This window comes from Podarcis bocagei (assembly GCF_964188305.1).
Source record: "Podarcis bocagei genome assembly, chromosome: 17".
Classification (NCBI taxonomy): Eukaryota; Metazoa; Chordata; class Lepidosauria; order Squamata; family Lacertidae; genus Podarcis; species Podarcis bocagei.
The window spans coordinates 8900890-8926568 of record NC_138143.1 but is presented as its reverse complement, the minus strand read 5'-3'; the positions used below and the strand labels follow the sequence as shown (position 1 = coordinate 8926568).

General features: G+C 44.5%; 1 long non-coding RNA gene across 1 annotated transcript; it reads right to left on the bottom strand.

The window, feature by feature from the left end:
• Positions 1 to 5083: 5083 nt before the first annotated feature.
• Positions 5084 to 7606, bottom strand: LOC308576503. The gene is made up of 3 exons (XR_014003273.1): positions 7532 to 7606; positions 7376 to 7415; positions 5084 to 6351 (listed from the first exon to the last, which is right to left on the bottom strand). It is a non-coding gene; the product is annotated as an uncharacterized lncRNA (long non-coding RNA).
• Positions 7607 to 25679: the final 18073 nt, after the last annotated feature.

The following is a 25679-nucleotide window of genomic DNA, read 5'->3' as shown; positions in this document are numbered from 1 at the left end:
TGTCTAGATCCAGCCTTGATTATGATTTTTATCTATGCATTGTTTTATCTTTATTAGCAAAGTGTCTGGATAATCTTACTGAGGGATGAAACCAGCCAAGTGTACTGGGGGTTTTGGCCTTTAACAACAACAACAACAACAACAACAACAACAACAATAATAATTTATTTATTTGTACCCCACCCTTCCCGGTTCAGAAAACTGGGCTCAGGGCGCCTAACAACAAATTTAAAACACTTAATTGTGAGACAAAAAAACCAGCATAAAATACAGTATAAAAGCACATTTTTGCACATTTCTTGCAACCTGGTAGCTGACAGGCTGAAGGAAGCCCCCAAACCCACTTTATCCAGCCTCTGGCATTCCTACCAAAAATATTTTGCAGTGTAGAGATTCTACTTCAATGTTCACACTTCAATGCTTGTTCTCTATTGGATTTTTGACATAATATGTTTGTGTGTAACACTTTGCCTGAACACATGTTCTCTAAAACGGTATCCCCATGACACCAAATTCTTTGGGGAACTGAGACATCCTAGCCCCCACTGAATGGACTCTGGAGAATAGAGTGGTCCTTGGAATAAAGACATTGGCCATACCTTTCTTACATACAACCTTGACCATCCATTTTCTGTGACAGATTGCAGCTTTTCACACACATTTTTCAAATAAAAAATAGCTATTTCTAGCAGACGGCTTTATAAACACAAAGGCAGTGATAGCATGCAAAGTTAGGAATTTATCGCAAAATAAGGAAAGTGGCTCCAAACACTTGATTCATAGCACATCAGTAAAGGTTCTTTTGCATTGAGTCTAACAGAAGCAGCCTTGTAGCTTTGATACTTCTGTGGTTATGGCAATCACAGTGGTTCTTTCATTTTAGCATTTCCCTGCCATGTGCTATCAGGGCAGGAATACAGGGGTGCTGATGTTGCTCTGAAATTGCTTGCTTCTTCAGGTAAAGTTGATGCATCTGCCAGCTGTTCTGATCTATTTCCAAGTTTAATGAGAAAATCAGTTTATGCCAAACATGACTTTAATACTGGCAGCAAAGTATTGATTTGAGGCCTTAGCAGGATACACATTCTGCTACAGCTGCAGCAAACAGGCTGAGGTCTAATCCTTTATCCGGCCCGCACATGTCAGAGCAGATGAGCAATGAGAAACAATACTAGATGAGGGTTTCATTTTTGTTAGATAATGCTAGGTAATTCTTCTGCCACTGCCACCGACTCAGGCTGAGCTCACACTACTGTTTACTGTGTACCCACTGCATTTCTGGTGTGGGGTTTATAATCCATGTCCCCAGGAAGTTATCCAAAATGCATGCATACACTGCACCTCATTATGAAATACTGTTTGGTGTGTTGTTTCTTAAACCAGCTTCACATCAACTGGAGTCCTTAAGCCATTCCTAATTCATCTCTAGCCAAGGTATGCACACCTTTGCAAAGGGTGAAGACAACTTCACCCCATCAATTCCCCCTGGTGTGTACACTAATAGGACTGAATCTGACACTAATGAAGCCATGCGGATTTGAGCAGATGGGGTGGGGGAAGCACTGTGAAATATATACAAAAACAAATTCACCAGCACTCTAGGGCAGCAATGTGAGCACATCCTCACTCTCCCTCCTCCAGGAGTGTGTAGTTGGCAAGGTTGTCAAACAGGAGGAGGAGGAGCTGTCCATTGGCTCACCTGTGTATCCTCACAGTTTAAGGGTGCCCATTCTGGGCATCTTGTCCAAGGGCTTCCAGTGCCCTAAGCTTGGCACTGAGATGATATGTGAAGCAAAAGAAGAGGGTGACTAACTGTGAAACAGACTGAAGTTTTGATCTATGGTTTTGGGTTATCAAACTGAGTAAGAGTTGAGTGTAGGAAATGCTATTGTCAGCACTTGGTAAGGGGAAAAGTGGTTTAGATTAGGGACTCAGTAAAACTGAATACACACAAGGGACATTTTCAAAGCCCCCAAATCGCCCTCGCAAGCTGTTATCTCTGATGGTGATTATTAACACCTCTAACCCAACCATAGCTGTCAACCTTCCCTTTTTTTGCGGGAAATTCCCTTATTCCAGCGCCGTTTCCCGCTGCTTCCCACTGCTATCCCGGATTGTTAGATATCCCGTAGACTGTCCCCGGGACAGGTGAGGCTGCTGATCCCTTATTTTTGAGGCTGCTGATCCCCTATTTTCAAATCTGAAAGTAGACAGCTATGAACACAACACGTCTCCCCAAATGTTTCTGTGGGTCTGGGGACATTGCCTTGACTGATTGTTATGTCTCCTGTAGGAAATGAATGGATGCCAGGAGTTGTAAAAGGATGAAGGACTCATTTTGCTTCTGGTGTCAATTTCCTGGACCACACCTGAGCAGAGCATGAATCGATGGAAAGGCCTATTGCATAATGCCAACATTTAGCCTTTTCTAAATGAGCAGTAACAAACAAAAAGGTCAACATCTCCCGATGCATTACACGTTGCAGAGTTACAGAGATTTTAAATTCACAGGTTTCTAAATTCTGCAGGTTTCTAAATTTCTTCTGTTGTCAAATGAGCCTCCCCAACTTGGGGAAAACTCATGTAATGTGTGAGAACTCAAGAGATTGGTGCTGCCTTGTTAGACATAAAGTGGGTGAAACTTCAAGAAGCATGCAGTGGACCAGTGAAATTTTGTGTATACGCTCCCCTGTTGCACCTAGAAAGGTGAAGAGTTCTGTTGAGCCTTACATCCCTTTGAATGTGCACATCTGTGCCCATGTGTGCATGAATAGTCCCTCTAGTGCAGAGATGGGGAACCAGTGGCCCTCCAGATGTTGCTGAACTGGCTTGCATCAAAGCTGACCATGGGGCTGATGGAACACGAAGTTCCACCGTATGCTGGGGAGAGAGAAGAATACACCCTCTGCTCCATTTTGTGTGTTTTTCTTTTGTATTTTATACCATATGAACTTCAGAAGCAGTTAAGCACTCTTGAAATCAGTGGTCTTCAGAATACTTGTGCGGCCATATTCTGGAATTGCTCAGGCACAAGAAAATTTTGCATTAATACTTTAGATATACCAAGGGAAATGGGTGGCTATGAAATAGCATTAGATCAAAATCTAGTGTTAGCAATTTTTACAGGAAACCTGTGACCTGTAATTTTGAATGTTACCAATTGGTCCAAAAGGTATTGTCACAAAATGGTCATTTACTGAATGAAATGCTAGCCATATTAATGAAAATATATAGGTACAACAATGAAACTGAGAAAACTATGTAAGATGTAAAGAAAAAGACAAAAATGATAAATTAACCAGTTTTTATTTATTCAATACCCAAGGGATAAATAAAATTTAAAAATACAAACTTTTTCTCTATGTTCCTTAATATACATTTGAACGGTAACAATAACAATAATAATCAGAGTTTATTTGATATGCAGTTTCAAAGAAATGAGGGGCTTTAAAAATAGCACCTTGCAATGGTCTTAACTTCACCATTTATTTATGTATTTACAAAATGCACAGCTAACTTCTCTATTAAAAAGATAGCCCTCTTTTTAAATAATAAAAAGAAATTGCACTAAAACAGGCAAAAAAAATCCTATTAAAAAGAAAAGGCTGCCCAATTGGCCCTAAAAAAAGCCTACCAGAAATAAAAACACTTGAACCAGCTCAAGGAAAACAAAAAAACAAAATATACAGCAGCAACATCAAACATTCCTCAGCAGAAATGAAATGTTAACGTTCAATAGTCTCATGTAAGCCAGGCTCTGACTGTTAAGTGCAGGAATTTATTAATTGTATTAATTTATTTAATTTGTATACCACCCTATACCTGCAGGTCTCAGGGCAATTCACAGGATAAAATGAGAAATGAAGAACCTATGGCGCTCTAGATGCTAAATTCTTGGTGCATTTTACAACCCTTGATCCTAATATAGGATCAAGACAGACAGATCATATCCCTTCAACAGAGTTTCCTAAAAAAAAAAATTATAACAGGATTTTCTCAGAATTACTACTGGCAGTACATTTGACTCATGTAACTGAGATGTGGGTGTTTATCCACAGCAGCCTTGAAAACACACATACAATAGTTGTGATTTTTCTTTCTAAACTAGCCAGCTAAAATGCATGTATCCTGCATTTTCAAGCCGGCCATGAAGAAATCTACTCTCCTGCCTCCTCCCATGGCCTAGCACAGAGACCATGATGCTGGCCTGATCTGTCTCTTCTCTGTCAGCCCACTCAGCTGCTTGAGAGGAATTCTGTGTACTTGCTTACCTGAAACATCTAGTTGCCTGTGGCCTCTGGAGACTGATAAGCAGAGATGCTTTGGAGAGAAGAGTATTGGGCAAGTAGAAAGGCAGGAAAGCAAGACTTCAAGACTGCAGAGGTATATCCAGATACACTCTTACAGGTGTGCAGGCTTAAGACACTGGTGTATGCAACTACTTTGCCATATATTAAATACAATTCAAAATAAAATACAAAGATTAAATATGTCAATAAAATACACTGTTGCAACATCAAGAAACATAAATAAAATATAAATTAGGTATGTTTCCCACCCCCCATTTTCTAGTCTGGATCTGGGCTATTAATTAGTGCTGGATATTTTCAGGGTGTTTTGTGGGATGGAAGAGAAAGCAAATCACTAATGTGCTCCTTTAGTACTTTTGTTTTCAGTGCTTTCACTGTCCAGAACACAGGTGAATGCAAAAATTCACCAAAGAAGAGATCTAAGTCACTAACTGGGAAGGAATGGGCAAAATGGACTGGGAACAGAAAGCGCAGTCATTAACATGCAGACAGCAAGGCAGTGGCGTAGCGTGGGGGGTGCAGGGGGGCCGGCCGCACCGGGCGCAACATCTGGGGGTTAGGGTTAGGGGGCGCAAATCCATGGGTTAGGGGGCGTAAATCCATGGGTTAGGGGGCGCAAATTACTTGCCTTGCCCCGGGTGCTGACAACCCACGCTATGCCACTGCAGCAAGGGTCTCCGTGAACCTCAGCATCTCTTTGGAAGCTGGGCATAGACTAAGCAGAGGGTGTGGAGCCAGCCACCCAATCAAACAAACAAACAAACAAACAAACAAACAAACGGATGTATAAAGGTTTTGATAGTGTTTTCAGGAGCAACTTATCAGAGATCCACCCATACCGTCTGAGGCAGAAGGAAAGGGAATGGTTTGTTTGGGATCTCCTGGAAGCCAGCATGCAACAAACTGAGTGACCAGCACCAGAGGCAACCAGGACCGCTGCAACCTCCAAATGAGAAGAATCACAGAACTGTAGAGCTGGAAGGGGCCCCAAAGGTCATCTAGTCCCACCCCATGAAGGAATCACAGCTAAAGACATGTCACTCTGGAAAGCAATATCAGGATGGGGTAAAGACAGGCACACATCTGCTGGTGTAGATCTCATGAGTTGCATAATATTATTCCGGAATTGCTGCCTGACTGAAATCTGTCACATATTCAACTTGATTTTACCTACTTCGTACAGTAGATTAAGATATAAATCTAATAAGAATGAAGGGATCTTCAAGGGTCAGCAAGCCCAGCCCCATTCTCAGGAGCAGATTCCCAAAACCAGTGCTAGCAGCAAAGCTTGCCCCCTTTTCTTCCCAATCACACATAGTGATTGCCCCCACAGTGAAACACGGGCACGACATGTGCCAATTATCCACACATTGTCTCAGTTGCCACACAGATCCATGCATTTCACAGCAGCACTTGGAACAGTCTTGAATGTCAAGTTTCCCACTGAAGTTCTGGTCCTGGTTCTCTCCAGACCCTGTAATCTGCATGAGCCTGCACACAATTACAGCTGTCATTTTTGATCCAGAGGAATTGTCTCAAGCATTGTCTGAAAGTTCTTGAGTACCCTTCTCCATTCCACACACCAAAGAACGGCATTTGATTCCAGTTTCTTCTGAAATAGGCTCTGCAGGAACCTGGGAGATACCAAAAAAGTTACCCTTGGGACTAAGGGTCCAGCTGTTGTTTGTGTTACTTGCCCTTAATTCCACGGAAAGTTTATCATTCTTTTTCAGTTGATAAGATGAGATATCCATGAAAACTGTGACTGCAGTTTCCTTTGTATGCGCTGTAGCAGGGTAACTCAACGGGAGGGTCAGAATACGGAAAGAGTGTCCATCACGATGGCCATGGATGATGAGGCTGATATTCACCTTCTCTTTAACATTAGATAACTGGTGTGAAATATTCATCTGGGCATAGATGGTGTACAGGCCATCATACTTAATTCCCAGTCTTGAAGAATTGTATTCAAATATTGAGCTACATATTGTTCCGTCAACTTTACAATCCCACCAGTTCAGTTGCCTGTTCCTTAAGCGTGCTGTAAAAAGAGAGGAATCAAGTGGGAACATCTGTCACACCACAGCAACCAGTTCCTTTGCATCATCCCAGCAGGAACCCAACAGACCCACCCACCAGTTTCCTTGGAGTCTCATAGAAGACTTATTTCTTGTATTTATAAGATTCTTTATCAACCTTTCACCTGTACAAAGCTTCCTGGGCAAGTTACATGAATGCAGTAACCAGAATAGTATAAATTCAGCAGAAGAGGCAATTCCCTCAACACAAAATACCTTATGGAGCTGTACAATGTACACATTCAACGCTGTACGATGAAGGCCATGCCGGATTTACATATAAGCTAAACAAGCTATAGCTTAGGGCCCTACTCTTTTGGGGGCCCAAAAAAATTTAAAGGGGAAAAAATTGGATCCACACTTCCAAAATATAAGATAAACAACAAATAAAATAAAACCTACATACAGCAAGTGTTTTGTGTTGTGTAGGCTCTGATTTGTTATGTGCAAATGACTTTAGATAATTAGGTCCATAAATGACCATATAGCATATATTCAACACAAAAAACAGCGACAATTTGTTGTTGACAAAGGACAGCTGGACATATAAAGGGCCCCATTATCTTCAGTAGCTTAGGGCCTCATCAAACCGAAATCCGGCCCTGGATGAAGGTGCTAGGGGCTGCCACAGAGAAAACTCTCTCCCAGGCTGCCGTTCTCTGTACTTCTGAGAACTGCAGAGCCTCCTTTGCAGATCTTTATAGCTAAGAAGGTTGGTAGGAATGAAGGCAGTCTTTCAGATGTTTGGAGCCCCAAATAATCAAGGGCTTCAAACACTCCTGTGAACACATTAAATCAGGCCTGGAAGCAAAACTGGCAACCAGTGTAGCTGTTCTAAAACAGGGGTTATTCGATGTGCTCCAAAGGGATCCCTGGCCCCTGCATTTTGAACCACCTTCTCTACAGTCCTAGTGTGTGACCCCGATCCCACAAGGCCTTCTTTCTGGACTCCAAGTGAGCACTCGTGTTCCGGGAAGGGATACTTACTTGTACCTTCGCTGATCTTAAAGACGAGGCGAGTACAATTCTGAAAAAGAAAAGAGAAGTCTGGCGTTAGATGCGTCGGAGCAGCAGAAATGGGGAAAGGCTTGTTTTAGCGCTGGCCGCCTCGCGCGGGGTTGGACTAGATGAGCTTTAGGGTACCTTCCCATGTTGCGATTTCTCAGAGCCAGAAGGCACTGGCGTCGGATCCTGCAGCGCCCGCGGCGGCTCCTGCGCCCGACGCGCCAGGACCGTGGCGAGCGCCGCCAGCGAGGCAACCAGGGCGCACACGGCCAGCAGCAGAGCGCACCGCACGGCGAGCGAAGCGCGCCACACGCCGCGCCGACAGCTCTCGCTCTCCCCGGGGACATCCATCGCGCCGACCGCTGCCCAATTCCCTCGCCTGCCAGCCCGGCTCTGTTTAAGTATAGCCGCCTGCCCGCTCCGCCCCGCGCTGTCGACGGGACATCCCTGAAAAGGGGCCGGCACAGCTTGTCAGCAGCGACGAGGAGAAAACCTGTTCCTGTTGGAATTCCCTCAGCTATTAAGAGTGAAAGAGCTTTTTTTGGTACTCTTTTTTTTTTTTTTTTGGTGCTCCTTTAGTTTAGTTTAGTTTTTTTGGTACTCTATTAGTTTAGTAGGGGGACGCAGGTGGCGCTGTGGTTTAAACCACTATGCTGCTTGGACTTGCCAATCGGAAGGTCGGCGGTTTGAATCCCTGCGACGGGGTGAGCTCTCGTTGCCCAGTCCCTGCTCCTGCTAACCTAGCAGTTCGAAAGCACGTCAAAGTGCAAGTAGATAAATAGGTACCACTCCGGCGGGAAGGTAAGCGGCGTTTCCGTGTGCTGCTCTGGTTTCGCCAGAAGCGGCTTAGTCGTACTGGCCACATGACCCGGAAGCTGTACGCCGGCTCCCTTGGCCAATAAAGCGAGATGAACGCCGCAACCCCAGAGTCGGTCACGACTGGACCTAATGGTCAGGGGTCCCTTTACCTTTACCTATTAGTTTAGTTTAGTTGTCGGGGTTGGAGTAGAGAACCCTGAGGGTTCCTCCAACAATTATGATGCTACAATTTTTTCGCATTTTGTTTCTCTCCTTTTCTGGCTCTTTATCTCCGCCCCCTCCTCGCCCCATTGTTTGTTAAATGTTGATTGCTCTCAGTGCCGGATTTACATATAAGCTAAACAAGCTATAGTTTAGGGCCCCACTCTCTTGGGGGCCCCACAAAAAATTAAAGGGGAAGAAAAATGGATGTACAGTGGTACCTCCAGTTGCGAAAGGGATCTGTTCCGAAGTCCTGTTTGCAACGTGTAAAGCCCGCAACCTGAAGTGCCATATCTGCGCATGGGCATGGCACGATTTGGCTCTTGTGCGCATGCGCGAAGCGCGATTTAGCGCTACTGCACATGCATGAGCAGCGAAACCTGGAAGTAACCCTTTCTGGTACTTCTGGGTCGCCGCGGAATGCAACCTAAAAAAACCTAACATGAAGCAGATGTAACATGAGATATGACTGTACATTTCCAAAATATAAGATAAAAAAACAAATAAAATAAAACTTACATACAGCAACAGTGTTTTGTGTTGTGTAGGCTTCTATTTGTTATGTGCAAATGGCTTTAGATAACTATTAGGTCCATAAATTACCATGTAGCATATATTCAACACAAAAAACGGCAACAATTTGTTGTTGACAAAGGACAGCTGGACATATAAAGGGCCTCATTACCTTCAGTAGCTTAGGGCCTCATCAAGCCTAAATCCAGCGCTAGTTACTCGCCTAATTCAAACCCACCTGTAGCCAGAGTGGGACCCCATGTTAATTCACAAAGGATCACTTTGATCTTCCTTGGCTGAAGCACGATACAGCCAGCCGGATATATTGTTGCCCTCACCCCCAGGGGTTTGGTTTCTTTGCAAAGAAGGTCACTGGAGATTGTGGTGTCTTTAGGATGTACTGTATGGTTCCACCAGGGCTGGTGCCAGGCTAGTTTGTGCATTAGGCATGGCTACCTACTTGCATACATACCCCCCAACCCCTGCTAACTTCAGTTTTTAAAGTTGACAGAATGGATTGCATAAACTATCAAGGCATCTCTCTATTAGCTGCGACCAGCAAAATTCTTGTAAGAATCTTAGCAAACCATCTCTTAACAATATCTGAGGCGACCCTTCCTAATTCCAAAATGGTTTTAGACCTTCTGGGGGACAGTGGACATGATTTTCACCGCTCAACAGCTTCATGAAAAATGCAGAGAGCAATGCCAACCCCTTGTTATGGCATTCAATAAGGCTTTGTCACTGTAAATCATAATGCCCTGTGGACTGTCCTTCTGAAAATTGGCTGCCCAGATAAATTTGTGAGCATCATTTGGATCCTCCATGATAATATGACAGCAACCATCGCAGATAACAATGGCTCTCAAAATGAACTATTCACATGGGGATCAGGTGTTAAACAAGGCAGTGTTATCACCCCAACTCTATTCATTATTTTCATTGCCATGATCCTACACTTTGTTGAAGGGAAACTCCCCACTAGAGTAGAAATGACGTATCGAACAGATGGAAAGCTCTTTAATCTGAGCAGGCTGAAAGCAAAGAGTAAGGTTACCGTAATTCTGTCATAGATCTTCAGTATGCTGATGACAGCGTAGTGTGCACACGCTCAGAGGATGACCTCCATACCATCGTAAATATCTTCACAGAAACTTATGAAAAACTTGACCTATCACTCAACATCCAAAAAAACCCCCAAAGTGCTGTACCAACAAGTACAAAATAACCCCTCTGCAGTGCCACAAATCCAACTCAACAGTGTAACGTTGGAAAATGTACATGACATCTCCTACCTGGACAGTTATCTTTCCACAAGGGCCAACATGGACGTCGAAATCCAGCATCATCTGAGATCTGTGAGTGGAGCTTTCTCCCATCTGAAGTGCAGAGTGTTTGAAGACCAGAACATTCACAGGGAAACCAAAATGCTTGTTTACAAAGCTATTGTACCACCAACCTTACTGTATGCTTGCGAAACATGGATCACTTATAAACACGATCTCCAACTTCTTGAAAGATTCCATCAACGGTTTCTCCAAAAAAAATTACACATCACTTGGGAACACAGGCAAACTGATGCCAGTGTATTGGAAGAAGCAAAGATCACCAGTGTCAAAGCAGTGATTCTTCAACATCAACTTCATTGGACTGGCCATGTTGTTCAGATGCCTGATTATTGCCTTCCAAAGCAACTACTCTATTCTGAACTTAAAAATGGAAAGTGTAATGCTGGTGGTCAACAAAAGAGGTTTAAAGGCTCTTTCAATGCAAATCTTAAAAAATGTAGTATAAACCCTGACAACTGGGAAACACTAGCCTGCGAGCACGCCAATTGGAGAACAGCCTTTACCAAAGGTGTCACGGACTTTGAAGACGCTTGAACTCAGGACAAAAGGGGGAACATGCTAAGAAGAAGGCACATTTGGCAAACCCTCACTGTGATCAACTCCCACCCGGAAACCTATGTCCCCACTGTGCATCCAATCTCACTGTCATTCTCATCAAACCAGTCCTGGTGTTTCTTGGTTTAGTAGTTCACAGGCTGCAATAATGGGTGTTTTTAGCTTGGTCCAGTGTTCCCTGACGTTATTAGGAAATTCCAGAAGCAGATGGTGCTTAAGAGTTATTTGGAAGCAATTCCGCTTAATAGGATCTTGAAGAGCTTGAGTGTTCATTTTGTGCCTTGGTTTTGTTCCTTGAAGCCTCTGTTGAGGTTTAATCTTGATAGCCACCGCGGAGCGTATTAATCAGTGATCTATCTAGCAGTCAGGAGCACTCGTCATAGCTCTGGTAAGGAGCACATCACGGCAAATCCACTCCACTTCCCAGTGGGGAGGAGTTGCGGTGGACCACGTGGCCACCCACTCCCCTCCGGGGGTGGGGGATAAAGTCCTGTGTGCCCTGGAGGTCCCAGCCATGTCGTTCGCCTGCCAGCCAATCCACTGGCTGGGGAGGTGTGGCTGGGCCCCATTTAAACTGAGGCGTGAGCCGGAGAGCTTCCTCTTGGCTCACTTCCTCAATCTCCCGCCCTCCTTCCCTATTTTCAGGTTTCGAATTTGGCGTTGCTACGGACCTCGGTTGGTCGCCGTTGAGGGGCCTGGTAGGAATTTTTCCACTTGGCAAATTGGCATGGGCCATTTGGTTTTCGCCTACCTCGTAGCAATCATCACAACTTTGTAAGGTTTAGCGGTTAGGCACTGGTTGATCTTATGATGGGTGAGGGGAGGTGTGGCCATCACCTGCCCCTCCAAGCTTAAGGGTATTCTGTTAAAGGAATACGGGTGTGTGGATCTTGTCCAAAGCCCGGGCTAGGGCCATGACACGACCCCAACGGGAACACCTGGCGGAGCTCGAGTTGGTCTGCATTGACGGGGCTCCCCCTTCTGGTGGTTTACCCTTACCAGCCACGGGCAGGAGTCAGATATAGTCAGGTCCATTCAATGCCTAAGCCAATACCGCTCACATTATGTAATCAATAAAGCTGTGGCCAAAACTTGCCCAATAACATTAACCTAATATTGGTATCCTGTGTGTTTCATTTCAGTGAGGGAGTGGTTATGGGGTCTAGACACGCAATTAGACAGCATTTTCAACCTAGACTGTTTGAACAGAAGGTTCATCATACAGAAGGTTATGTCTTTACCATTCAGTTATCATAAGATAATGACTCAGGGAATGCTCAGGAACTTACTTGTGATGGATCAGTTGATAATCAACCACCTCACCCACAAATAGTTGTGCACTGATCTAGACCTGACCAAAGGACTGGCAGGGCAAAAAGCCCAGAATAAAATTTAAAATACTAACTGATGCAAAGGAAAGAGGGGGGTTTGCCCTGCCGGACTTAAGGTTATATTATGAAGCTGCAGCTTTCTGCTGGATGAAAGATTGGTTACTTATTGAGAACACTGATGTCCTGGATCTGGAAGGGTTTAACAATGCTTTTGGATGGCATGCTTGTTTGTGGTACGATAAGGTAAAGGTTCACAAAATCTTCAAGAACCATATTGTCAGGAAAGCAATATTTAATGTCTGGATAAAATACAAAGACTTATCAGAAAATAAGACCCCAAGGTGGTTATCACCAATGGAAGCTAAGGCTCGGAAAAGACTCAATATGGAGGCCGTATGGCCGAAGTATTGGGAAATAATAGAAAAAGTTGAAGATACTTGGAGGTTGCAGAGTTTGGAGAAAATAAAAGACAAAGTGCGAGATTGGTTACATTACGCTCAGATTAAGGAGGTTTTTAATTTGGACAAAAAGATAGGTTTCCAGGTGGAAAAGTCGAAATTAGAAACAGAATTGTTAGAATCTAAGACTAAGGTACTTTCAAAAATGTATAACTTGCTGTTAAAATGGAACACTCAAGATGAAACAGTTAAATCAGCCATGATAAAATGGGCTCAGGACATTGGGTACAACATTATGTTTGCTGACTGGGAACGGTTATGGACCACCGGTGTGAAGTTCACGGCATGTAATGCCTTGATAGAAAATATTATGAAAATGATATATAGGTGGTACATGACCCCAGTCAAGCTTGCAAAAATATACCATTTGCATGATAATAGATGTTGGAAATGTAAGGAGACTGAAGGAACATTCTTTCACCTCTGGTGGACTTGTCCAAGAGTGAAGGCCTTCTGGGAAATGATTTACAATGAGCTAAAAAAGGTATTTAAGTATACCTTCCCTAAGAAACCAGAGGCCTTCCTCTTGGGCATTGTGGGCCAGAAAGTGTTAAAGAATGACAGAACATTGTATGCAACAACAGCAGCAAGAATACTCATTGCAAAATATTGGAAGACACAAGATTTGCCCACACTGGAAGAATGGCAGACGCAACTGATAGACTATATGGAGTTGGCTGAAATGACTGGCAGAATCCGAGACTTGGGAGAAGAGACAATGGAAGAGGACTGGAAAAAGTTTAAGGACTATTTACAAAAACAGTACAAACTGTATGAATGTTAAGAAATTGCACGATTGAAAATAACATGGTACCAGCAATTTAGTTGAAAGACACATGAGACTAAGCGATGTTTAAGAAAAGGATGAAATTTGAAGTAATATTATGTTTAAACTAAGCTGATAAGTATTTGACAAAAATTATTTGAAGTTTGAGACATAATATTTGAGAAGTACAAAATAAGATCTGAAACAAGGTAATAAATTGCTGTATTTAACTTTATTACTGAGAACGCAGGGAAGGGAGATGTGAGGAAGTCCAGTTAGTTATGAAGAAAAGTGTTATGAAAAGTTATGATTTTCTTTACTTTATGTTCATGTTTCTGTTTATTTATGCTTTTCTTTGTTCGTTACTCCTTGGTGAAGGTATTGTATATTGTATTGTATATGTTTGGTGATTTTTCTTTGTTTGAAACTTGCAATAAAAAATATTTTTTAAAAAAATAAATAGACCTGACCAAAGAGTTGTGCTGTCACTCCACTGATCAGAGCTGAAAGCCCCTGCTAATGAAGCAGAGCTGGTCTCACGGGAAACAGGCATAAGTGCAAGCTGATGCTTAAAAACTGCTCCGTGCCTTCCCCACCGCGGGCACACCATATGCTGGTCTGGAACTCATTAATTCTTCCTCCTCTTGGTTTGCTGAGAAAGTGGAATTGGCAGCCACCGAGGAAAGGAGAGAGAAGAGGAATGTCAAAAGGCAGTGGTAGATAGTGCCCCCCACCCCATAACTTTGCTTGGGACAGTTCTGCGGCATACCCATGGCTTTGTCGGGCAGGGTGGTTGCCAGACTTCCAGGGAGTTCTGTTATGTATTCAGTGGTCTGTGTTTGCCAGAACTTGAGTCTGGACTAAGGATTCTGAGCCCCTATGTTCTGATTTGATACATGATATCCAATCACAGAACATTTCAGGGTTTGGGCCTCTGCCATTGGCCCTTAAACTCTGAGTCATGATTTGCAGCCTGGAAGTTTAGACAGCCAATCAAGTTGGGAGTGGGAGTGGCCCAGGCTTGCAGAAATGTATATAAGCAGTTGCTTTGCCCTTGTTGTCTAGTTCTGTTAGTTCAATAAAGGTTCTTGCCTCGTGGGAACCCACCTTCAGTTCAAGTTCCTCATCCAGAACCCTCCCTTTAAAATCTGTGAAATGGAGCTCCTCTGTATACAGATTTCAAATGGAAAGGCTCAATAAATGATAATGACGGGGGAAGCTATCCAAAAGAACAAGAAGTTTGCAACCTACACCCATCACCCCCCCACACACAATTTTTCTCTTAACAGGAAAGCCACAAATTCTCCAGAGGGAAGCCAGAGCACAGCTAAGGTGAGTTTACATCCTGGGACCCATTGCCAGGTTTCCACCATCTCTTTACGTAGGAAGCTGAGGAAAGTAGTGAGACTCTTTTCTGGCCAGACAGATAAAGAATTCACCACAGAGCAGGGGTGGGGAGATTGTGGCCCTTCACAGGCGCCCATTCCTCCTGACCATTGACAGTGCTGGCTGGGTCCGATGGGAGTTGCAGTTCAAAGAGCGGTATGGTCGTTCAGGTGCTGTCGCAGAACATTTGAAGAAAAAGGAGGTGTATTGTGGAGGGACAGAAATCCTCGGTGCATAGCAAGCTTCACCAACCGTTTTGGACCAGTGGGCACACTTTGTCGGAATGTCCGCTATGACCGAGCTGGAAAAGCTCATCCTCCGGTCGAGTCCTTCGGAATCCCCTCCAACGATGATTAACAACCTGAGCCTCTGATAAGACTCCAGGCGCGTTCCCTCATTACGCAGAGTAGCCAGCATCAGGGAAGGACGAGAAATGTATGAGCTACATTGCTACGTTTTATTTCTAACTACGCAGACAGAAAAGAAATGTACATGCTATCTCTGTGAAAGCAGAGAACAACTGAAAACAAAGGAACAGGAAACCAGTAAAACATCACGCCCGTCTCCTGTTTTCCGTGAGACTTCCAACAGCCTGGAATCTCTGGAATGCAAAACAGAGTCTTGTGACTCCGAGCACTGCACAGTGGCACAAACAGAAACCAACACACTTCAGATTTTGAGAGAGCGTTGTGGGCACCTGTCACAAAATGGCTGTCCTGGCGGCATAGCATAACACAACATTGGAGAGAGTGCTCACATTGCTGCATCTCCTTCCCACACCTGGAGACTACTTCCGGGAAAGTTAACATGGGAAGCTGGCTGTGTCTTGCCAGTCCTGATGGCGGGGATACAGCTGTTAATGGCAGAAGTACCCTGTTTCCCCCGATGCCAACCCTAAACTAAAGCATTGGCTGCCTTCGAAGATGTGTCTGTTATGAATATGCGTTTACCCCATAGCTGTCAACATTTCCCTTTTTGTAAGGGAAATTCCCTTATTCCAAATAGGATTCTTTGCAAGAAAAGGGGAAAGTTGACAGCTATGGTTTACCCTCAGCCTACAAGAAGTACGCACAGCAGAGGAATAAAGAAAGGTTGGTTTATTGCAAGAAATGAAGGTGGCAGAGCATAGTAATGCTGCTTTCAGTCAGTCAAGTTACAATCCAATCAGGCAGCAAATTACACAGTATACACACCTTGATCAAAAGAGTAAAAAGGATCCCTGTCTAGCCCCAAAAAGACAGTTGAGCATGACAGTTTGCCACAGACCCACACTAAAAGACAAGTGAGAGAGGGAGGGGAAGAGTGGTATACCTAGGGCCTTTTTTCAGTCAGAATTCACCCAAATTCAGTTCCAGCACCTCTCAGGTGGACGCCATTGCCATTAGAAGGGAACAAGGGAGGTGTTCATGGTGAGTTCTGGCACCAGTTTTTCTAGACAAAAATAGCACTGGGAAGCTCAAAATCAAAAAAACGAAGATCATGGCCACTGGTCCCATCACCTCCTGGCAAATAGAAGGGGAAGAAATGGAGGCAGTGAGAGATTTTACTTTCTTGGGCTCCATAATCACTGCAGCTGGTGACAGCAGCCACAGAGACATCACCTTACCAACAAAGGTCCGTATAATTAAAGCTCTGGTTTTCCCAGTAGTGATGTATGGAAGTGAGAGCTGGACCATAAAGAAGGCTGATCGCCGAATAATTGATCCTTTTGAATTATGCTGCTGGAGGAGACTCTTGAGAGTCCCATGGATTCCCATGCTTTCTGAATAAAATCAGCCCTGAGTGCTCACTGGAAGGACAGATCCTGAAGCTGAGGCTCCAATACTTTGGCCACCTCATGAGAAGAGAAGACACCCTAGAAAAGACCCTGATGTTGGGAAAGATGGAGGACACAAGGAGAAGGGGGCGACAGAGGATGAGATGGTTGGATGGTGTTCTCGAAGCTACCAGCATGAGTTTGACCAAACTGCGGGAGGCAGTAGAAGTCAGGAGTGCCTGGCATGCTCTGGTCCATGGGGGTCACGAAGAGTCGGACATGACTAAACGACTAAACAACAACAATACCTGTCCTGAAGCAAACAGTGACACTGCTTCCTTGTGAGTATAGAGTGTCAAGGAAATAAACAACAATCTGACTTTTAGAAGACATCTGAAGGCAGCCCTGTTTAGGGGAGTTTTTAATGTCTGATGTTTTATTGAATTTTTAATATTTTGTTGGAAGCCTCCCAGAGTGGCTGGGGAAACCCACTTAGATGGGGGCGGGCTATAATTTATTCTTAGTAGTAGTAGTAGTAGTAATATTGGATTGAAAAGGGATCCATTGTTGGAGCTTTGTGAACTACAGAGTTTAATAGTTTAATAACTATTATGAATCAATATTACGAATCCCCTTTCCCCTGGGGAAAGGGGAGAGGTTCTTTTTTAATGAATAAGTGGGATAACACCTTTATTTCATTGTTTATTTTCTACAAGTTCTTATCTATTTTATTGGCCTTACCCAGTTTGTAGTTGAAACAATGTGACCCTAGTGAGACATGACTGAGGTTCCTAAATTCTGAGTTTACCGTTAGAGGAAGATTTTATTGTCTATGCAGACCCTCTACAGCAGGCATAGGCAAACTTGGCCCTCCAGATATTTTGGGACTCCCATCATCCCTAGCTAACAGGACTAGTGGTCAGGGATGATGGGAGCTGATGGAAGCTGTAGTCCCAAACATCTGGAGGGCCAAGTTTTCCTATGCCTGCTCTACAGGGTGAGGTAATTAAAGTTTGCATATAACATTGGATTACTGTTCTGATCTTTAAGTATTGAGTTTTTAATTCGTGTCTTCCAGAATATATTTAAGATCCGGGTAAGCACCAGGGTCAAGAGAGTTCACTGAGGGGCTCTATTTTATTCCAAGTTATGCCAGCTTTACTTATCCCATGATCTACAGATGTAAACCACAAAAAAATCAGATTAGCAGTCACCTTTGTAGTAGTATTTGCAGAAAATAACTTCTAAGCAGTACCTGATCTCAGATGAATCTACCACAGGAAAGGTGCATTCTGATTTATATCCATCTCATGCAAGGTTTGCGGAGGTAATATCAGCTTGGCATATACCGTATTCACTGGATGTGACAACAAATTATAGGGAGATTTGCAAGAAAGATAAAGCAGTGCCTAAAGTGCAAGAGAAAATGGTGACACTTTTGTGATGGGAATGTTGACTATCCATCTGATGCAAGTTTGCAATCAGAAATATTTATATGCTTGATTTACAAATCAGTGATTGAGCTTGTGTTTAGATGAACTGTGCTGCTTCCTGTATGCAAAACAAGAAGCGCAAGCCGAACAACTTCCTTCTTTGTTGGAATTACGATTCAAAGTAAGACTGCAACTTCAATCTACCCACAAGCATAGATCAAACAACAGAGATAATATCTCATACTATACTTTTCAAGTATGAGCTTTGCAGTTTGCTATACTGCACTTCAGATATTTGCAATGTTTCTTTGAATATGAAGCTTATATAGCCACAGAGCTTTAAAAAAAAAAACTTGCTGCACAGCTTAATAATTTAAAGCAGTAATGTCAGCATTAGTAAACAACTTGAATGCAGCCCACGTCTCTGTCTGCAGTTGTGTTCTATTGTCACCAAGAGCCTGAGCTCAACATGCAAATTGCACCTGGTTTCACCATAAAGTATTATAGTAATAAATAATTGTAATACTTAGCCTTTGAACTTTTAGGACGTTCACAGTGTTTCGCACCCACTACCTTGCAGTCCTTGCATCAATCCTGCAAGGCAGCTCAGTATTATTATTTCCAATGTGAGATGAACTGAGAATAAGAAATAATAATTCAGTGATTAAGGCCACCTATTGAATTCCTGTTAGTGGTGAGATTTCTACCAGGAACTTCCTGATTTATAGTTCAGTCTTTTACCCCCTTTAGGCTATATTACTGTGCTATCACTGCAGCTCTTGCACAGCCATCCCAGTACTTGTGGATGCCAAAATAGCCTTCCTTTTCTTGCTATTTTTTCAAAAGACGCCTCAGCATCACAGTTTGGGAATCACTGATATAGAGACTTTTTCTGTATCTTCTACCCTCCTAATCTTTGCTGGGAACTAACTTCCTTTTGGGGCTTCCTTTTTAGAGTCACGTTGTCTCTGAATCTCCTAAGATCTCACCACAACAGATCTCTGAAGATGCACAGAAAACAGAGGAGAGGCAGCAAGTGAGTAATCCTATTACAGTATGGAATGAATATACAGTGGTACCTTAACTCTCATACAACTTGGAACCCAAATACTGCAAACCCAGAAGTAAGTGTTCCGGTTTGCAAACTTTTTTTTGAAGCTGAACGTGCTCCGTTTCGAGTGTTACGCTTCCAGTTTGAGTGCTACACTTCTGTTTTGAGTGTTACACTGAGGTCTGCCTGTTTTTGCTACTTATTTTGCCTCCATCCATTCTTCTCTGACTGATCATGGACTTAGGGGGATTCAGAGTCCCATGGGGAGTTGGGCAGCAAAAGCTAAACCCCAATTTTGACATCAGGGCCATGGACAGGCCACCTCTGCTTTGACGTTTTGTTGGTTTCGGTGAAGTTAGTAAAGGTAAAGGGACTCCTGACCATTAGGTCCAGTCGTGACCGACTCTGGGGTTGCGGTGCTCATCTCGCTTTATTGGCCGAGGGAGCCAGCGTACAGCTTCCAAGTCATGTGGACAGCATGACTAAGCCGCTTCTGGCAAACCAGAGCAGCACACGGAAACGCCATTTACCTTCCCGCCAGAGTGGTACCTATTTATCTACTTGCACTTTGACGTGCTTTTGAACTGCTAGGTTGGCAGGAGCAGGGACCGAGCAACGGGAGCTCACCCCATCGCGGGGATTCAAACTGCTGACCTTCTGATCGGCTAGTCCTAGACTCTGTGGTTTAACCCACAGCGCCACCCGTGTCCCTTTATTTGGTGAAGTTAAGTGCATGCTAATCTGTCTCACTGTGAGTTTTCAAGGTGCTTTAAAGCACTAAGGTGGCAACGAGAGAATTATCAATGAGAGTAGGCAGGTTGGTGAGCAGAGCAAATGGGGGCATAGCTGTCAACTTTTCACTTTTCTTGTGAGGAATCCTATTCAGAATAAGGGAATTTCCCTTAAAAAAAGGAAAACGTTGACAGCTATGATTGGGGGCCGGGGGGCGGGGCAGAGCCTCCCTAGATGGAAATCAAAGATTCAGTTTTGTTTATATGAACTGTGCTGCTTCCTGTATGCAAGTCAAAACACTCCAGCTTATTACTCATGATCGAAAATGCTGAGTATGTAACAAGATTTCAGTCTACTCACAAACAGGACCAGCCCGCACCGAGGTGGATTGAGGCAGTGGAATTCAGTGGGGTGAATTCCCCTACCCAGCGGTGGAGCGTGTCTTCATGTGACGTCGCTTTGTGAGGTTGCAATGATCCCAGCCTTGCATAGCAGCTTGGGGCAGGTGGTGTGAGAAGCACGCAAAGCGGGTTCTCCTTCATGGAAAGCACATGTTGTGGTGGGGGCAACCATGACACCCCCTGTTGCTGGGCGGGTTAGTATGGATGGCCACAATTTTAATAGGGCACCTCCAATTGTTGCTGGGGAGAATTTAATGTTGCAAAATTGTTTGATTGATGGGGGTGCTATTTATTCCCCGTGCGGAGCATTGAGCTCCCTCTTTTCACTGCACACATCGGATTACCCGCCCACCCTCCCTATATTTAGGGTTTGTTCGTGCTGACCTTGCTATGCCTGTCATGGGGTCGTCTGCTTTGGAGCAGGGGCCTGGTAGGAATTCTTACCATTTGGCTGATTGGCTGGTACCATGTGGTTTTTGCTTACTGCGTAACAAATCGTCACAACTTGTAAGGTTGTGGTTAAAGGTAAAAGTAAAGGGACCCCTGACCATTAGGTCCAGTCGTGACCGACTCTGGGGTTGCGGCGCTCATCTCGCTTTATTGGCCGGGGGAGCCGGCGTACAGCTTCCGGGTCACGTGGCCAGCATGACTGCTGGCGAACCAGAGCAGTGCACGGAAACGCCGTTTACCTTCCCGCCGGAACGGTACCTATTTATCTACTTGCACTGGTGTGCTTTCGAACTGCTAGGTTGGCAGGAGCTGGGACAGAACAACGGGAGCTCACCCCGTTGCGGGGATTCGAACTGCTGACCTTCTGATCGGCAAGTCCTAGTCTCTTTTGGTTTAACCCACATTGGTTAATTTTGTTTGGTGGAGGGGATGTGGTTGGCTGTGCCTGCCCCTCCAGTCCTGCTGCTGCAAGGGTATTCCAGTAAAGGAATCCAGGGGCTCGCCATGCTCTTGTCCAAGCCCCTGGCAAGGGGCTAGGGCCACGCAAGGGCCCCTGGGAGCATTTGGGGAGTGGAGAGAGCCTGGTGCCCAGCTCAATTTTCTCCCCAGAAATGTTTACCCTTACTGACTTCCGCAGGCTTGCGGTTGTCAGTTCTGTTCCAGCCTCTATGTGGAACAAATAGTCGCTAACCAATGCCTAAGCAACCACTCACATACTGTAATTCAATAAAGTGCCTGGGGTCACAGACCTGGCAGTTCCACCCCCCTCCCACGCTACACCCCTAACCCCCCACCCAGCCCCTGCTGGAGAAGTGAGGAGAATCAGTAATGGCAGCAGATTCCGGTGAGGTCTCCTGGAAATTTTGCAATACAGTGGTGTAGCACCCTGCTTGTGGTTAATGCTTAGCTGGAATGAAATACTCAACGCAGCAATAGAGAAATTAAAATAAGAATTTATTTGTCAGACAAATAAATAAGAGGCACAGTGGTATATGGTTACCAAGCTCTGGCCTGGCCTCCTGCCATTATGGCCAGCACTTATATTCCCTCAGCCCAGCCCCCTTGCTCCTCCTTTGGCTGCCTCTGTCCAATCAGCCTGGTTGAAATTCCTATTGGCTGTTTGCTAGAACCAATCATAAAAGATACACCCATTTCCTATTACCTTTTATGGGAGACAGAGAGCTATATTTTCTTCTATTTATAAATGGCAAACAAGTAGCCATTAACCTCGACAAGGCACCTTAATTACCAGATAACCTTTGCGCCCCCTCTTTCCCTATTCCCTGCAAAACAGATGGATAATGGTTCTAATTTTATCTGAACAGATCTTTTGTTCACCTTTTCGCACACCATCTATGAAAGAGCTCCTTCTTTGGAGGTCTTTAAACAGAGGCCCGACAACCATATGTCAGGAGTGCTCTGATGGTGTTTCCTGCCTGGCAGGGGTCTGGATTCAATGGCCCTTGTGGTCTCTTCCAACTCTATGATTCTATGATTCTATGAATCTAACATTTCTTACTTTCTAAATCCTTTGCATAATTACATTTAAGCCAATATATTTAATACAGAACATATATAGATTTTTAGAAGAAAGGGAACTTAGTAAAAAACAGTTTCCAAAAGCAACTTCAGAGAGAAGCCTCTTAGTTTACAGCCCCCCTTTTCCCTAGCCAGCTGCTGTTCCTATTTGCCCTTTGGCTCAAGTCTCTAATGGGAGGCATAATAAGTCCTACTATTTACCAATTCTAATTTTAGCAGCTTTTATTACAGCTTAATTATATTCTGTAATTTGTATGGTCAGTGTGACCTTTTGCTCCTAGTCTGTAATTTCCTTTTACAACCCTGAAATATTGTTAGATCAGTGGGACCTTTGTTCAAGATGAGCACATCTGCCGATGCGCCCAGCTGCCTGGCATGAGAGATGCTGCCTGGCATAAGAGATACAGACATTTAAAAATATATATTTTAAGCTCATTTTACAATGCAGATCTTCATCAGATGCCTCAGTCGTACCCCGGGTTCAGTACTTAATCTGTTTCGGAGGTCCGTTCTTAACCTGAAACTGTTCTTAACCTGAAGCACCACTTTAGCTAATGGGGCCTCCTGCTGCCACTGCGCTGCCACTGCACGATTTCTGTTCTCATCCTGAAGCAAAGTTTTTAACCCGAGGTATTATTTCTGGGTTAGCGGAGTCTGTAACCTGAAACGTCTGTAACCCGAGGTACCACTGTATCTCGCTGAAGCTGCCGCCACCACCCAGTAAACAAGGCTTTGGCTGAGTGGGGGAGCGGGGGCACCTTTCCGTTGCTACAAATGGTATGAGTAAGCGGGGGGGGGGGGGCGGGTATAATCACCTTGCCTGCCCAACAATGCTGGAAGCCCGGGGTAAAAACAGTGGCGTTTTGGGTTTTCTGGCAAGGACGTTTTTCTTCAATGTCAGGGAATTCAAAGCAGCCGCTGAAAGGAATATTGGATTAGGGAAGATGCAGTTTGTCTTTCCTGTGATGGCGAATAACAAACAATCGATAGACCTCATGAATTAGGATGCAAGGCTTTCAGGCAAGAGGAATCAAAGAGGCAGTGAAGGGGGATTGGGAAAATCCCGCCAGTTTCCCAGGGCTGAGCATCCAGCAGAAACAGCTTTTGAAGTAGCAGAAAGAGGGCAGAAAGAGTAACAAGAAGGCAGCCAAGCCTTTCCTCAAACCACAGGCAAAGTAAGTAAGTAAGTAAGTAAGTAAGTAAGTAAGTAAGTAAGTAAGTAAATAAGAAACTTCTCACAAACCAATATCTAACTATCTTTAAAAAATGTTCTCTCTGTTCCCTGATCTATGTGGGTTGTAGCCAAACAATTAATTTCTTGGCATCGATTTGACTCAGAGGGCCCAACAAGACAATATGCAAGAGGCAGGTGCCAATTTTCCTGACTCTTTAACGCATAGCTGTCAACCGTCCCTTATTTGGCAGGAACTCCCTTATCCCAGTGCCGTGTCCCGCTGCCGTCCCTTATTGATGATGTCCCTTAAATTTCCCGGGTTTCATCCTCGCCCAGCTCAGGAGGGAAGCAGCGGCTCGGGGTCCTCCGCCGCGAGAGAGTGAGAGAGAGCGCATGCACGAGCTGCGCGTCTCTGTCTCTCCCTTTTCCCCATCAGGGGCGCGTCGTGAGGAGACAGGTGGCGGCGGGCGGGCAAGCAGCCCCTCTCTTGCGAGACTTCTGCTGCGCTGCCAGGGGAAGCCGGAGGTGGCAGCGGCAGCGGCGGAGGCTGAGGAGGCGGCCTGAGGGAGAAGGAAGAGGAGGGGATGGTGAGGGACGCAGAAGGGCGGCACTTCAGCGGCCGTCGCGGTGCCGCAACCGCCTCATGCCAGGCTCGCGGGCGAGAATCTCTCTCCCTCCCTCCCTCTCTCTCGGACGGGGAAGGGCCGATGGAACTCCTCGCACCAGGACGATGGCAGCCCCGACGTGCTGCTTAGTATACCCTCCAACCAGTGCAGCTTCTGTATAAGCTAAGCCAAAATCCCTTATTTTGGCTGCTGATCCCTTATTTTCGAGGCTGCTGGTCCCTTATTTTCAAATCTGTGCGATTTGGTGCTTTTGTGCATGCGCGAAACATGATCTAGCACGCATGCACGAGCGGTGAAACCCAGAAGTAACCCTTTCCAGTACTTCTGGGTCACCATGGGACGTAACCTGAAAAAATGTAACATGAAGCAAACGTAACATGAGGTATTACTGTACAGTGGTACCTCGGGTTAAGTACTTAATTCGTTCCGGAGGTCTGTTCTTAACCTGAAACTGTTCTTAAGCTGAAGCACCACTTTAGCTAATGGGGCCTCCCGCTGCCGCCACGCCGCCGGAGCATGATTTCTGTTCTCATCCTGAAGCAAAGTTCTTAACCTGAGGTACTATTTCTGGGTTAGCTGAGTCTGTAACCTGAAGCGTCTTTAACCTGAAGCATCTGTAACCCGAGGTACCACTGTACTTAACAATGGCAGTGCTCACTGTCAAGCATCGTTCCATACTTTTGTCCAAATCAAAACAATATCTCCCAAAGTGTTTGCCTTCTAGGAGTAAAACATGGCAGAATTAATACTGCAAGTTGCATACCCAAGACTGCCTGAATTGTCCTCGTGGTGCCTTTCTTTCTGCTCCCCAACTGCATGCAGGTAGAGGACTTTCTTTACAGAGACTGCAAAATGGGCTTAGCTGACGGTGTTGAAATCTACAGAAGGCATCAATGGAGAGAAAATGAATCCTGGAGACCCCATCTAATGAGCTTCATGTAGATGAAAGGTTGCTGGGGGAAATATTTCAGAATGTGGGTGACATGTGGGGAGGCAATGGACATTATTAAAAAAAATGTTACTTAAAAAAAAAAAAATACAAGCAAGACTGCCAGTTCTTCCCTAATGCTTTTGGTGCAGTGAGTGGTGGTTGGTAATTTCCAACGGACCCCCTTTCCTTCCTCTTGTGTCTCTGCACGTGTCTTCATATCTAGTGAATGAATGAATGAATGAATGAATGAATGAATGAATGAATTTACTTTATTACGGTCACAGACCAGCATAAGCAAAGCATCTAAATAAATAGTATAACAGAATGAGTCTAAGCAAATAATTACTAAATAAATGGGAGCAAGAACCAAACGTAGCTTAAAGCATATACATAGAATACTTAATTAAGCATAAATAAAGGATGGATAAAAACTGATAAGAAAATTTTAAAAGACCAATTAAAACAGCTATATGGGGTGCGGATCTAACAATATCGGCCTTCAATTTAGGACTGCATTGTAGCATAGACCATCCTTCAACAAATATCAATCATGGCAACGACTAAATATGTGACTTCTGGCTTTCGTCCTATAGTAACAGGGAGATGTAGTGTTGTTCTGAACGCCCAGGAAACTTACCGTATTTTTTGCTCTATAAGACACACTTTTCCCCTCCTAAAAAGTATGGGGAAAGGTGCGTGTGTCTTATGGAGCAAATGCAGGCTGTGCGGCTATCCCAGAAGCCAGAACAGCAAGAGGCTATCCCATAAGCCAGATCCCTCTTGCTGTTCTAGCTTCTGGCTTAGCCACGCGAAGC